This window comes from Eupeodes corollae, chromosome 2, assembly GCF_945859685.1.
Source record: "Eupeodes corollae chromosome 2, idEupCoro1.1, whole genome shotgun sequence".
NCBI classification, from domain to species: domain Eukaryota; kingdom Metazoa; phylum Arthropoda; class Insecta; order Diptera; family Syrphidae; genus Eupeodes; species Eupeodes corollae.
This window is the reverse complement of record NC_079148.1, coordinates 83741224-83754013: the sequence shown is the minus strand read 5'-3', so window position 1 is coordinate 83754013 and position 12790 is coordinate 83741224. Positions and strand designations below refer to the sequence as shown.

The following is a 12790-nucleotide window of genomic DNA, read 5'->3' as shown; positions in this document are numbered from 1 at the left end:
CAACCCAGAATCACACTTTGGCTATACACATCGGTAATCAGACCGATTTTAACGTACGGTGTAGCAGTATGGTGGACTGCTTTAGAGAAAGGTATAAACAGGGATAAGTTAAATAAAGTCCAACGTTCACCCTGCCTATGTATAAGCGGATCGCTTCGCACGACCCCGTCGGCGGCACTGGACACCTTGCTCAACCTTACACCTCTTGACATATTTAGTAAACAAATAGCTGCAAGCTCTGCTATTCGCCTCAATGCTTCGTCGCAGTGGACTAACAACAACATTGGCCACTCCGTAATTCAAAGGTACTTAGAATCAATTCCAAAGCACACAGACTACACCATCCCAAAACTACAATTCGACAGAAACTTCCAGATTTCTATACCTACCAGATCTTTTTGGGAGGATAGGACATTCTTGGAGGATGAGTCAATCCATTTTTACACAGATGGCTCAAAAACCAAAGAAGGGGTTGGTGGAGGTGTGTACTCTGAACGACAGAAATTAAGTCTCTCATTCCGCCTTCCCAATCATTGTAGGGTGTTCCAGGCGGAACTTTTGGCGATTAAGGAAGTCTTGTCTTAGCTCAAAGAAAGCGTGATATCAACATCTGATATCCGTATTTTCTCTGACAGCCAGGCCGCTATCAAATCTCTGGACTCTGTCTCTACAAACTCTATAACAGTCCATAACTGTCGATCATCTCTAATGGAGATGGCGCAACAGTTTAATATTCACCTTTGCTGGGTGCCGGGCCATAGAGACATTCCAGGTAACTGTAAGGCAGATGAACTCGCCAGGAACGGTACAGTACAGCCCATCCTACCACGTTTGGCAAGCACTGGCATACCAATCGCTACTTGTAAACTGTTGCTAATGCAAGACGCTGCGAGGAGGGCAGGCACCAGGTGGAACAACATCTCCACGTGTCAAGCCACAAAAAACTTCTGGCCAACACTGGATTTAAAACGTTCAAGGTGCTTGCTCTCTCTAAGCAGATCGCATATAAGCTCGATAATAGGTGTCATAACCGGACACTGTCTAATAGGAAAGCACACCACGAGACTAGGCGTATTCTCAAATGACTTTTGCAGAAGCTGTATGGACGAGGAAGAGGAAGAAATTGTTCTTCATCTTCTCTGCACATGCCCTGCTCTAGCTCGAAAACGCAACCTATGGGGAATAAAAAATCGTGTAGAATGTAATGCTTCGAAAATTCAATGCTGCCTACTGTCTCACAGGCCTAGCCCTCCCCCAAATGTTACTATCCATGGGTGGTATTTGAATCGAGGAGACTGAACAGCTTTTAATTATAGGCATGTGCATCACAAACCACTTGTTTTGAAGTGACCATATATTTGACATTGCCAAAAAGTGTTTAGGTTTATTTCTGGTCTGACTATAATTTAAAAAGCTTTTATTCGTCCAAAACTATAGTTTAATTCTCATATTTGGGCTGGAGGCCCAATAACATACTCTTATCTTCTGAAATTGAAAAAAAGCTCTAAAATGATAGAAGATCGTTCTCTTATCGCCCCGCAAGGTCTCATGCCTATGATTGTTTTATCGCTATTTTTATTAACAATGTTTTTGTAAAAGAGCCAGTTTTATTACTTCACTAAAACAATTAAACCGTAATAATCGTACTGCTAGGAATGTCCATCACTTTGTCCTTCAGCTCAATTTCCGAATTACCGTAAAGTACAGGAATTCTTTCTTTAGCCGCATTACTCAAATGTGGAATGCTTTATCAGGCTCAATATTTCTCATTCGTTACAATGTGCAAACATTCAAACAAAATGTGCATCGGCATCTCCTTTCTAATCTTATCCTCTCTTCCTAATTGCTCGCAATTCGCCATGTGTTTAATCGTTATAAAAGTATTCATTCCTATAGTGTGCGCTTTTCTTAATATAATAAAAAAACAAATCAAAACTGATAACAAATTAAATAAAATCGTCTTGTGACAAATGTCTAAACAGATTCTTCTTTAACATCTAAAATGAATGAGTACATTTATGATCAATATTTTCTTTAAATGTTAAACTTTTTCGTACTTATGTACGTAAATGTACATCAAAAAATGTTGTAATCTCAAAAAATGTACTTTAGTCGCAGCTTCTGTTATTCCATCTGTGAGACGAAAGAGTGAGAGAGAAGGGAAGCAAAACATTGTACGGTGTGTGACGAGTTATCAGGAAAAAGTCGCACATTGACACGAGGGAAGTTTGTTTTGATTATTTTTTGTTTTGCGTTCATGTCGTAGCTAAGAGGATACATTTATACATATGTTTATGGATGTTTTTCATTCAGCTTAAAAAATAATTATTTATTTTTATTAGTGGGAAATTATGGATAACTTATGAATATTGAACAAAATAAAATGAAGAACACAACTAATAACTAGGAGTTAGACCGTGTGTAGGATTATTTGAACAGATAAGGTATTTAACAAAAATACCTACATAATAATTTTGTTTATAAAAGTGCAACGATCAGTTCCTTTCTCAACCAATTATGTTTTTAGTTTGAACTGACATAAAGGCTAAATGTTTTTGAATATGCACGTCAATTGGAATATTTTTAATAATTTTGTATATCTACTATTTAATATCTTCTTCTGGAAAAGGAGACCATCTAAACTGCACCAACTATAGAGGCAGCAGGCTACTTAACACCGCTTACACAACCTTATGTAAACGTCTAAAGTCCATCGTCAACAACCTTTTAGACCTGATTACGGCAGATCCTGGTAAGAACTTAAGAACATCAAATCTACAACCATCCTCTTTTCATCAATTTCAAGGCCGCACATGACAGCATCTACAGGCACGAGTTGTATAGAGCCATGTCTAGAATTCGCGCTGCTCCATAAAGGTTGGAAACAAGTTAACAGAACCTTTCCATGTCAAAAAAGGTTTAAGACAAGGTGATGAGCAGTCATGCGATTTTTTCAACATATTACTTGAAAGAATAGTGCAGAGCTCACGAGTCAACACTAGAGGCACTATCTTTCAAGATTTTGTCAAGTTACTAGCCATATATAAAATTTAAATATTTGGAACAGCGTGATGTCTATGGAGCGGCGGAAAGGGGTTTAACGGTTAACGAGAACAAAAGTACAATATGTCATCAAAATAGTCAAAACGTCACCATCGACAGACGTAACTTTGAGGTAGTTAAGAACTTCGTCTAGCTAGGCTCTGCTACCAACACCGAAAACAAAACCAGCGCTGAGATCATAGATAGAGGAGAAGATGAAACGACGGGATGTACGGGCTGTATAGCGACGTAGGCTTAGCCAGAAGGGTAAAAGTCCAACGACGTAGAGCGCTTGACAAGTCTTCCAATCCACACCCACAGGACAGCGCAGTATATGAAGACCGCGGATTAAGTGGTATGCACAAGTGGAAAGTGAAACTGGAGACATATATCGCTAGGAGCAGAGCTAAGAGGTCCTAGTTAACACAGGACTGTAACGCCAGTTTAAGTAAGTATTTTCTTTATACATTTATAAATATGTATGTATATGCATGTACACAAACATAAATGATATTGTTTTAGATATTTTCTTAAACCAAAATATGTTGTGGTCATTCTGGCACGTAGAACCCGGTGGATATAGGTACAAAAAAAGTCAACAGCTTTTTTTTTTAATAATAATTTTGTTAATAATAATCATCTTTATTTCCTTCAAATATAAGAAACTCTAATCTACAGGATTAATAATAATCAAGCATTTGTATTTCTTTTTATCTTTTTGCTTCAAACTAAATTGAAAACCGTAATTCAAATCTGCTTAAGACCTACATAGATTTCCAAGTTAGAACTCAATCTACACAATGGTTTCGTCTGTAGAGGCAAGGACAAACAGACACACGCATGGAATCGGGGACTCACTTTTATCAACTTAATTACTATCGTATATTTTTTATAATGTAATATTTGTCATAAATGTAGGTAGTTCCTATATATCGCAAGTAAGAATAATTTATAGAAGCGGTATTGCAGAACACAAACGGAATTATCGCTTTTTATTTCACAAAAACTTAGATAGGTAAGGTATGTAGGTACCTTGAAACACGTGAATGTTCAATCTGTAAACAAAGTTTAATTATTTAATTTGAGAAATAACATATTTCTTTATATTCATGAAGGTTACCTAAAACACTTTTTAAAAACTTCTAATGGAATATCAAGTTTTGGCTTCTATGTTTGATGTCCATAAATATAAATACAGAACCTACGAGTAGATGTTTTTAAATGAAAGTAAACAAATATTTTTTTGAAAAAAAACAAGGCTTACAAAAATGAAACAAAAAATCCCATAAGAACAATAGTAATTATAATAAAATAACACTAGTAGAAGACAGAACAAAATGCAAAATATAATACCGAGTCCATATGTTTATCTAAGTAGGTATGCACACACATACATATGTACATACAATAGAATATTCCCAACGAAAGCGAACATTCACCTCTTTCTTTGGTATCGACGAACGAGGCACGATGACACCGACTTAACATACATCCAGCGTTGTTATAATTTTATAGTTAATCAACTAATTTAAATAATAAACATTGATTATATTTATGATATTGTGAGTTTACGTTGTGATGTTAAAATTAATTGAAAATTGGTCTTACGTGTAATTTTATTTATTAATTCAACTAATTCAAAATTCAACTCTCGGAGGATTCCATAAAATTAATTGTTTAATAGAGTTCAAATATTTATACGTAATCTGGAATAGTTTATATTTAAAGATATTAATTGAAAGTTATCACCTGTGATAAACCGTAATAAATTGATATTATAAATGTCTATTTATTCATATCTGCAAGAATATTGTTGTTCATGTTATTTTCTGGTGCCCCTGGTTAAACTGTCTACGCTTTTTGTTTGATTGATTGGATTTTGATTCTGTTTTTCTTTTTGTTCTTCATGATGAAATCCTGTAAAACCCATAATTTGCATTCCAGCATCCAGATGGAAGATATCGATTTCTCTTTTACTTTTGCTAAATTTTTATAAACAAATATCAAATAGTGCAAGGCTTAAACATGTTTATCTAATATAAAAAAAGATCAAGTCAAATAGATTTAAGTAAAAAGTATTTAAATTAGCTTTTGTCAAATGCAGAAAAACTAACATTTCAGTACATTTTTACTTTTGTAATTGGGTGGCGCTACAGCTTGTACCACGGCCTAGTGATTAAGAACCTGTGTTCGAGAAATGACAGAAATTAATGTCCATCAAGTTAACACTACCACTTTAAATTGTTATTGGTTTCTAGCTCGACAGTTTTAACTACCAAAAAAGTAGTCGTCAAAAATCCGGTTAGAAAACATACTTTTGGTATAGAAGTGCTAGATTTTCTTAAAAATGAAAAAAAGAGTGAACATTTGTAAGATAAAAGGATGCGATAATTTTTGTATTGTACTTATAAATACTTATTTGACGATAACTGTTTAAACAATTAGTACTGTTTTTTCTTGAAAACGCTACTTTTGGGTTATCTTTCAGTTAAAAATGTTTTTGTTTTGGAAAATTACCTTGCACGTGTTTACCATTTATTTACGACAAATATACAGTTAAACTCATACAGGTGATAGTTCTAGCTGTCAAGTAAATTGTTATAAATGAAGGTCGAATTTTTTATCTTTTATTCACAGTTTTTGAAGTGCTAACTAGTTCGCAAAAAAAGCGAACAATTTTAATCTTGCACAAAAATTTTAAGAAAAATTCACGACAGCTAATTCAATAGTTGGTTTTGATATTGAAGTAGTAGTGCTAACTTGACGCAAATAAAAAACTTTTTGTAGCATTTCCTTTTCAAAAGTTATAAGCTGAAAAACGGAATTTTCGACAAAAAATTCAAATTATGCCTACATAGAATTTACAGCTAATCCAATAACTAGTTTCCTTTAATATTAAAATGGTAGTGCTTACTTTACGATATGTACTAAACTTTTAGTAGCGTTTACTGTTAACTGGAATACGGCTTTCAACAAAAAATTTAACTTTAACACAGAGTTTTTTTAGAATTTTTTTACGTCTATAAAAATTTCCTATCGATATGTGATTTGTGCACAACATTAACACGTGCTTTTTTTATTATGAAAAACATGACTAGGTGAAAATTTGAAAATACTTTAAGGAAATCAAGTTTTTTGGGGAAACTTTTTTCTACCGCAGCACTAGTATCCTTCAGATTTTTGTTGACAGTTAGGTCAGGGCAAACACACTCTATATAAAGACCTGAAAACAATCTCTCCTTCTGGTTCGCCTGCAAGCTGAAACTATGCTAATATCAATTCCCCACTGCTAAAGTCATTTCTCCACTGCTAAAGTCAATTCAAAACGAATTGAGGGAAAATACGAAGAATGAATTGTATAATGCTTATCTGACCTAAAATGGACAATTTTGTTGCAACATTGGTTGACAAGGAAAATGTATTAAATTCAGAATAGAGGGATAATAACTTGAATCGGGTGGGCTGAAAAGTGTGTTGTATTTTGTGATATTGTTTCTTATAATTATGTTTTTTGTAGATACTAAACTTGAAAAGAAAACTGATGTAATGCTAATAAAAATTAATGGGTCACTAAAATATCATGTTTGTAAGTTATTTCCAAATGTATAAATAAATAAAATAAATAATTTAACTTTCTTATTTTTTATAATTTGTTTAAATCTATATGTTAAAAGAAGAATGAAGTAATATTGGCAAAGTACCATATGTTTAAAAAAAAAAATCTGAAACAAAATTTTTCGAGTGATTCCCGACAAATCAGTACCTATATAATTTTCAATAATAACCAAAAGGATACATAAAAACATAGTCAAGTATTGATTCAAAATTTAAAAATGCAAATTACATTTGGGTAGAATGAAAACAGTAATCTGAAGTATTTAGGTTTATTGGAAAATGGAGGAATTTTTGGAACTTTGTTTTTGAATTTGTTTTATTTTGACAATCTTTTTATTAGATTTTCTTTGAAAACAAAAATGCTTGTTGGCACTAAGAAACAAGAGATGGTGTTTTAAAACTAAATAAAATTTGTTTCACCAAACCAAACCTACATACTTTAGTAGGTGGAATCTTTGTATACCTATAAAACCTATTGTACTATAATCGTGATTCTTGCCTAGAGGTATTTCTGATTGAAAGTGGCAAGAAATTGTTACTTTGTAACTTCACTACATTTAAAAGTGTGTATTGAGTATAATACACTTTCCAATTCAATACGAAGTTATGTACATAATTCTCTGAACAAGACTTTTGTTAAAGGTATTATACAAACAAAACTTAAAAAATACTAGCAAAAATGGAAAACACTGTTTTTTTGTTTAGTGTTAAATGTAGTAATATAAAGAGTTCTGATCCAATTAAAATTAAACGTTCCAAAAATCAAACATAAAATCCTCACCGGAGCAATTTAATTATAAAAAAAAAATCTCTCAAAACAAGTAAATAAACCTCATCATTGATAGTACGGCGTTTTAACGGCTAGGTATGTAAGGGGAGACATGCTGCCCCATGCAACCCACCTGCTTGAATTTACTATTGGATTTAGGTGGGTGCGAATTTGGGTATATGCAAAGTATTCTTTGCATTTGAGCACTAAAATCAAAGAAATCCCCAACAAAAAAAGTCAACACTGAACAAAAAAGAGAGAATTGTCAAAATCGACCAAATACAACGTGTTTGTATATCAAAATTCAAAAAGTGAACTTTGAAAATTAATTTAAAATAGAAATAAATGTTTCCTCGCTCTAAAATTGCTATATAATTATTATTTATTTGCACATATGTCAAATAAAAAACAAGCTTGTCGAAATTTGTGCGTGTTTTAAATGGCGAAAATTATTATTTATTTAAACAGATCTATTAATTAAAAAAAATGCGTAGGTATTAAAATTCGTGCTGCGGTAAAGCAAAGCTAAGCCATATTATTTTATTTGGAATTAAATAATGTAAAAATATAACAACCCTGATCACCAGCCACATCGCAGTGTAAAGAAGCCGAACGAAGACAACGACAACTAAAAAAAAAGTCGGAATTAAATGAAAAGCCAAAAAGAGCAAAAATACTTCCTCAATCCTCACATTAAAAAGAGAAAAAAAGAACAATAAGTCCTATTAATAAATTCCGTTGTTTATATTTTAAAACAAGACGGATATCGTCAAATTAGCAAACAAAAAACGCGAAAAAGCATTCTGCGTATCAAATGCTTATCCACCAACATCCCACCAATGCACAGGGCTTTTTTTATCATTTTCCTTCTAATTTGTCCTTAAATGAAATTTGAGTAGAGTTCCTGCACTGTGTCGTCGAAAGGAAATCAAAATCACCGTCATCGTCCCATCCCAATTCAAGTCCCTACACACATCTGTCAAATAAATTCTTCCATCCTTTTCTGTTTTTTTTTCGTTCTCAATCTTCTGTGCACTCCCAATCGAAGAGAAAAAATTAAACTAATTGAACACTTTTTTGAAGAGGATATTATTTATGAGGGAATAATTTTGTAACAGGGATTTGATTATTAAATAGAATTAAACGGATAAATAACCCAGACGAGCTCGATTAAGGACCACTAAAAATTCAACCTACCAATCACAACAACACCACCGACACAATACCACGGTAGATCACACACTTCCCAGTATTCCATAAGAAAAACTTTCATAAACGATAATGAATCAATACACAAATTACGATTGATATTTTTACAGTTTTATATTGACTGACTAATTTAAAATAGTTTAGGGTGTCACACAACACAAAATCTTTAAATATAATTATCTTTCTGTGATTTAAAAAATTTCCATAAGAAATTTTTGTCTACTGCTGCTAGGCTGCCGTTGCTACTGCCATCAAAAATTCTAATTTTTTTTTCTCATTCATATCATTGTCTCATTTATTGCCGAAAATTTAGAAGGTGCAAAAGAAAAGACGATAATCGAATCCAAATAATAAACCAACAACTGTAAAATGATGGCAATGACATAAACTCGCACGCACGACATGCGCTAGAGTGAGACATTTTTTTAAGCAAATCTACGACCATGGGTGAGCGAAAAGATGGGTTATCATACAAAGCAAATATCTACCACAGTATTTATTAAAAAAAATATACTTAATTTTTAAAAACATCAAGAATTAATAAAACAAAAAACTTTAACACTAACTTTTTCTATTTAATATTTTCCCGAGGTTTTTTAAAGCTTTAAAATGCAAGCTATTCATATACACAATTCACATAATTTTCAATTTTTATATTTAACACTTTTTTCTTTCTGGGAATTGTCGTCAGCCAACACCAACACACTTGATAGACAATTTAGCAGGCGTTTTCGCAACCAAACCAACCGAGAACACACTAATTGAAAACCAGTGCGGAAGAACGAGAATGATATATATGTATCATAGTAGAAGGAAACACTTTAACAACTTTTTTGTAGGGGCATTTTTTCACATCAACCTAAACCCAAACCCGACGAACATTTTTTTTTGCTGTTACTTAAATCATTAAAAGATTAAACCCATCCACACACCACAGTTAAGAGTACAAATTACGCTCCGTAGACTATTCAATTACATTTTAATCACATTTGCAATAAAAAGGTATATTTAGATGCAATTTTCTATAATGAAATTTTCTATTGTCGTCAGTCGTTGTGTGTTTTGAGATTTAAAGCATTAAAATTTCAGAATTCAGACGAGACGAGGTTTCAGTTCCCAGGCTTACAACGAAGTTAGGAAGAGCAACGAGTACGAGCAACTGAAGACGAAACGCACAATATTTTCATTTCACTTATTTCGGCAGAGTCGATTTGTTTAAGCGTGAGTTAGAAAAGGAAGCAAAAAGTTATGGATGCCCCATATTGATCGTTTTATTTTTTCGTATATGTTATATGTTTGGTCTGTTTGATTGCATTGGAAATATAATAACAATGCAGGTGATAGACATAAAAACAGTACAATTGCGAAAAGGGTATATGTAAGGTGTGGTATATGTTTTATTCGCGTCCAAATATTTTGGAGAGTTCGATGTTTTACGTTATTTATTGAACGTAGAGGTGACATGGTTTTGAGGGCGCTAAGATCGAAGATGTTGAGTTTCTAAACGGTTTATTGCACTGAATTTCACGCCACCTGTATCTTAAAGCGTGAAGTAGCCTTATTAAATAACTTTGACGAGGAAGATTAAAAACGATTAGATTTATTTTTGTTATGTTTAAAATAAAAGTGAACACCCAGTAAAATTTCGTTTCACATTAACTAAAGTATAATGTTTAAGATTGGAATTTAAGAAATGATAGCAATGAATAGTTACTGAGAACGCCATTCTTTATATTTGGCAATAGAAAAAAGTAATTTGGGGTATTATAAAGGGTTCATCTATTTAAAAGGGAGTTTCACAAATCGAAGGATTTATTTTGAGTTATTTCATCAAGGTGCTACAGTTTTTATATGTTTCTTACACACAAAATCGTACATAATTTGTTCAGTTTTTTAGATTGTCTAAGCACGATGATATACTTATGTACATATATTTATGCTTCAAAATGTCATAAGCATTATTCAGCATTTTCGGTACATAGTAAGGTTTTAATGCTGTGTAAAAATATAAGGCATCCAATTCTTATAAAATTTAACAACCTTTGTTCATGCTGTGTTATTATAAATAATTCATTAACAATAGGTTTTTAAATTTACAATTCTGTGCAAAACCAGATAATGGATTACAATGATAGATAAAGGCTCTTGCCTTAAAAGCTGGTTTATAAAGCTGAAAAATAAAAAAAGGCATGAGCCATAACTTTGCAAAGCCAACAAAATCCGAGAGAAAAGAAAAAATCTTTGTTGCTGTATGAAACATTGACACATATTTTAAGCTTAGCCCACAACCAAACGGTTACCAGTTTTAATTTCTAGTTCTTCATCTCAACGCTTAAGATTTAACTGTCGCTTTTTCGAGAACAGTCTCCAAGGCAGCCCACACCCTCTAGTCATCTCTTTTGAGTAAATGAATGTTTACAAAAAGGCATCACTTCGCTCTGCTTTAACAAACAAATCCTACAAGGAAAAAGTGTATAAGCTGTCGCGTAATCTTTCGAGCGCATAGCAACACAAAATTTTTCAGAATATGTTTTTTGCTTCGCCATTGGCACTTGCCACTTGCCAGCTGTAGTAGTCTCATAAGTTACAATACTCATCATCATTTAAAGTTTGGGGTTGGCGAAGACGAGTCGGCGACCACTTGTTTTTTATGGTGTGGGTGGTAGGTATGCAGTTGGAGGTTGGAGATTATCGAATGGAGAATAAAGTTTCCTAGCTTTTAGTTGTTAAAAAATAGGAGTGGACTTGCAGGTATAAAAAAGGAAGTAATTGTGTTGTATGAGTTATGTACCTTTTAAGATTTAGACATATCATTTGTTTGTACATTTATGTACTCGAGTTATGTATGTAGGTATATAATATAAATTAAATATAACAAGTAGGTGGATGTTTTGCGATGTTCACTAGTTTTTCTAAACTTTATTTTCACGCATTTTAAATCTAACTAAGCCTTTACTTTTTTTTTGAGAATTGAGAATGTTGAGTTAGAATTCCCAACTTGATCAAAATTGAAAATCTAAAATCCATCATACATCTACAAAAATATACCTATATGTATATTTAGGTAGGTATACCATATACATTCGTTTCTATAAACCCTGAATAAATAAGTAGGTATCTACTCTATTTAACCTTTGCTGGTTAGTTGTTCCTATCGAGAATTAATGAAAGGCATTCACAATAAATTCCAGAGAAGAATTGTTTGCTTGAATGCGCTCATAATCAAAAATTTGATTTAAACAACATCAAAGAAAACAATTTTGGTAAAAAAAGAAATTTAAAATAATCACATTTCTGCCGAAAGAAATTTAAAATAACCACAATTCTGCCGAAACCCGGGATTGAACCGGGGACATTTAGATCTTCAGTCTAACGCTCTCCCAACTGAGCTATTTCGGCACAATTTAGAAAGTATATAGTTCACATTATAAAGTCTTAAAAGTATGTATATAACTGGAATAGAAGTTATGCGAATTGCATTTTTATTGAATATCAATTGATTTTTTTGTTGAAGTAAGTTACTTTTTATTATAATGAATATAGGAATTACTGACACCTTGATTTATCAAAAGAATAGAAAAAGTATTCTACATACCTATTAGTTCTTTCTAATGATTTGTTAATAAGAAAGAAGGATTTTTGTGCACCCAAACAAATTTCTTGGATAAATCTGTTTCCCCTAAGGTATTCTATAATTTTTGAGATGGATCATTTCTTACATTATGAGCAATCCAAGAATTAACATGCAGTAGTTTTTTTATCGTGGGTCAGCCAATTCATAAATATCTACATGATTACTTTTTTTGGGAAAAATATTGAAGCGACAATTTTAAAATAGCATACAAATGGCACACAACCGCAAGTATTTGAATACTAAAATGAAAAAGTGTTCTTATAACTTTGTCATAGGAACAGCAATATTTGTATGCAAAACAATTTTTTGGATTTTTTTAAATACTTATATTCAATCAATTATCGAGAATTTCAGTATATTTTCAACTACTGTCGATGGAGGATTTCTGACAAACCAGAATTATTTTTTTCGAGGTAATCGTACTCCGTTGGCGTTGAAGACTAATATGTATGTAGTACGGTAGGATTTTTTTCATTACATACTTTAACCTCATATAAGTTTTTAAGCCTTAAGAGTCGATA

The 12790-nt window shown here is 32.5% G+C and overlaps 1 protein-coding gene, 1 long non-coding RNA gene and 1 other non-coding gene across 4 annotated transcripts in view; 1 reads left to right on the top strand and 2 right to left on the bottom strand.

Moving 5' to 3' along the window:
- The window catches only part of LOC129945884 (serine/threonine-protein kinase minibrain), an 86622-nt gene extending 77220 nt beyond the window's left edge, over positions 1 to 9402 (bottom strand). Inside the window, exon 1 of one of the 2 annotated variants that reach the window (XM_056055841.1) lies at positions 9202 to 9402. The gene's annotated coding sequence lies outside the window, so the exon portion shown is untranslated. Of the gene's footprint in view, positions 1 to 8623; positions 8868 to 9201 lie in introns of those variants that run through there. The other variant, XM_056055842.1, reaches the window with a different exon arrangement.
- Positions 9403 to 9496: 94 nt separating this feature from the next.
- Positions 9497 to 9988, top strand: LOC129945886 (uncharacterized). Its single transcript, XR_008781520.1, has 2 exons — positions 9497 to 9637; positions 9725 to 9988. It is a non-coding gene; the product is annotated as an uncharacterized LOC129945886 (long non-coding RNA).
- A 1973-nt stretch (positions 9989 to 11961) lies between these two features.
- Positions 11962 to 12034, bottom strand: Trnaf-gaa (transfer RNA phenylalanine (anticodon GAA)). Its single transcript has one exon. It is a non-coding gene; the product is annotated as a tRNA-Phe (tRNA).
- Positions 12035 to 12790: the final 756 nt, after the last annotated feature.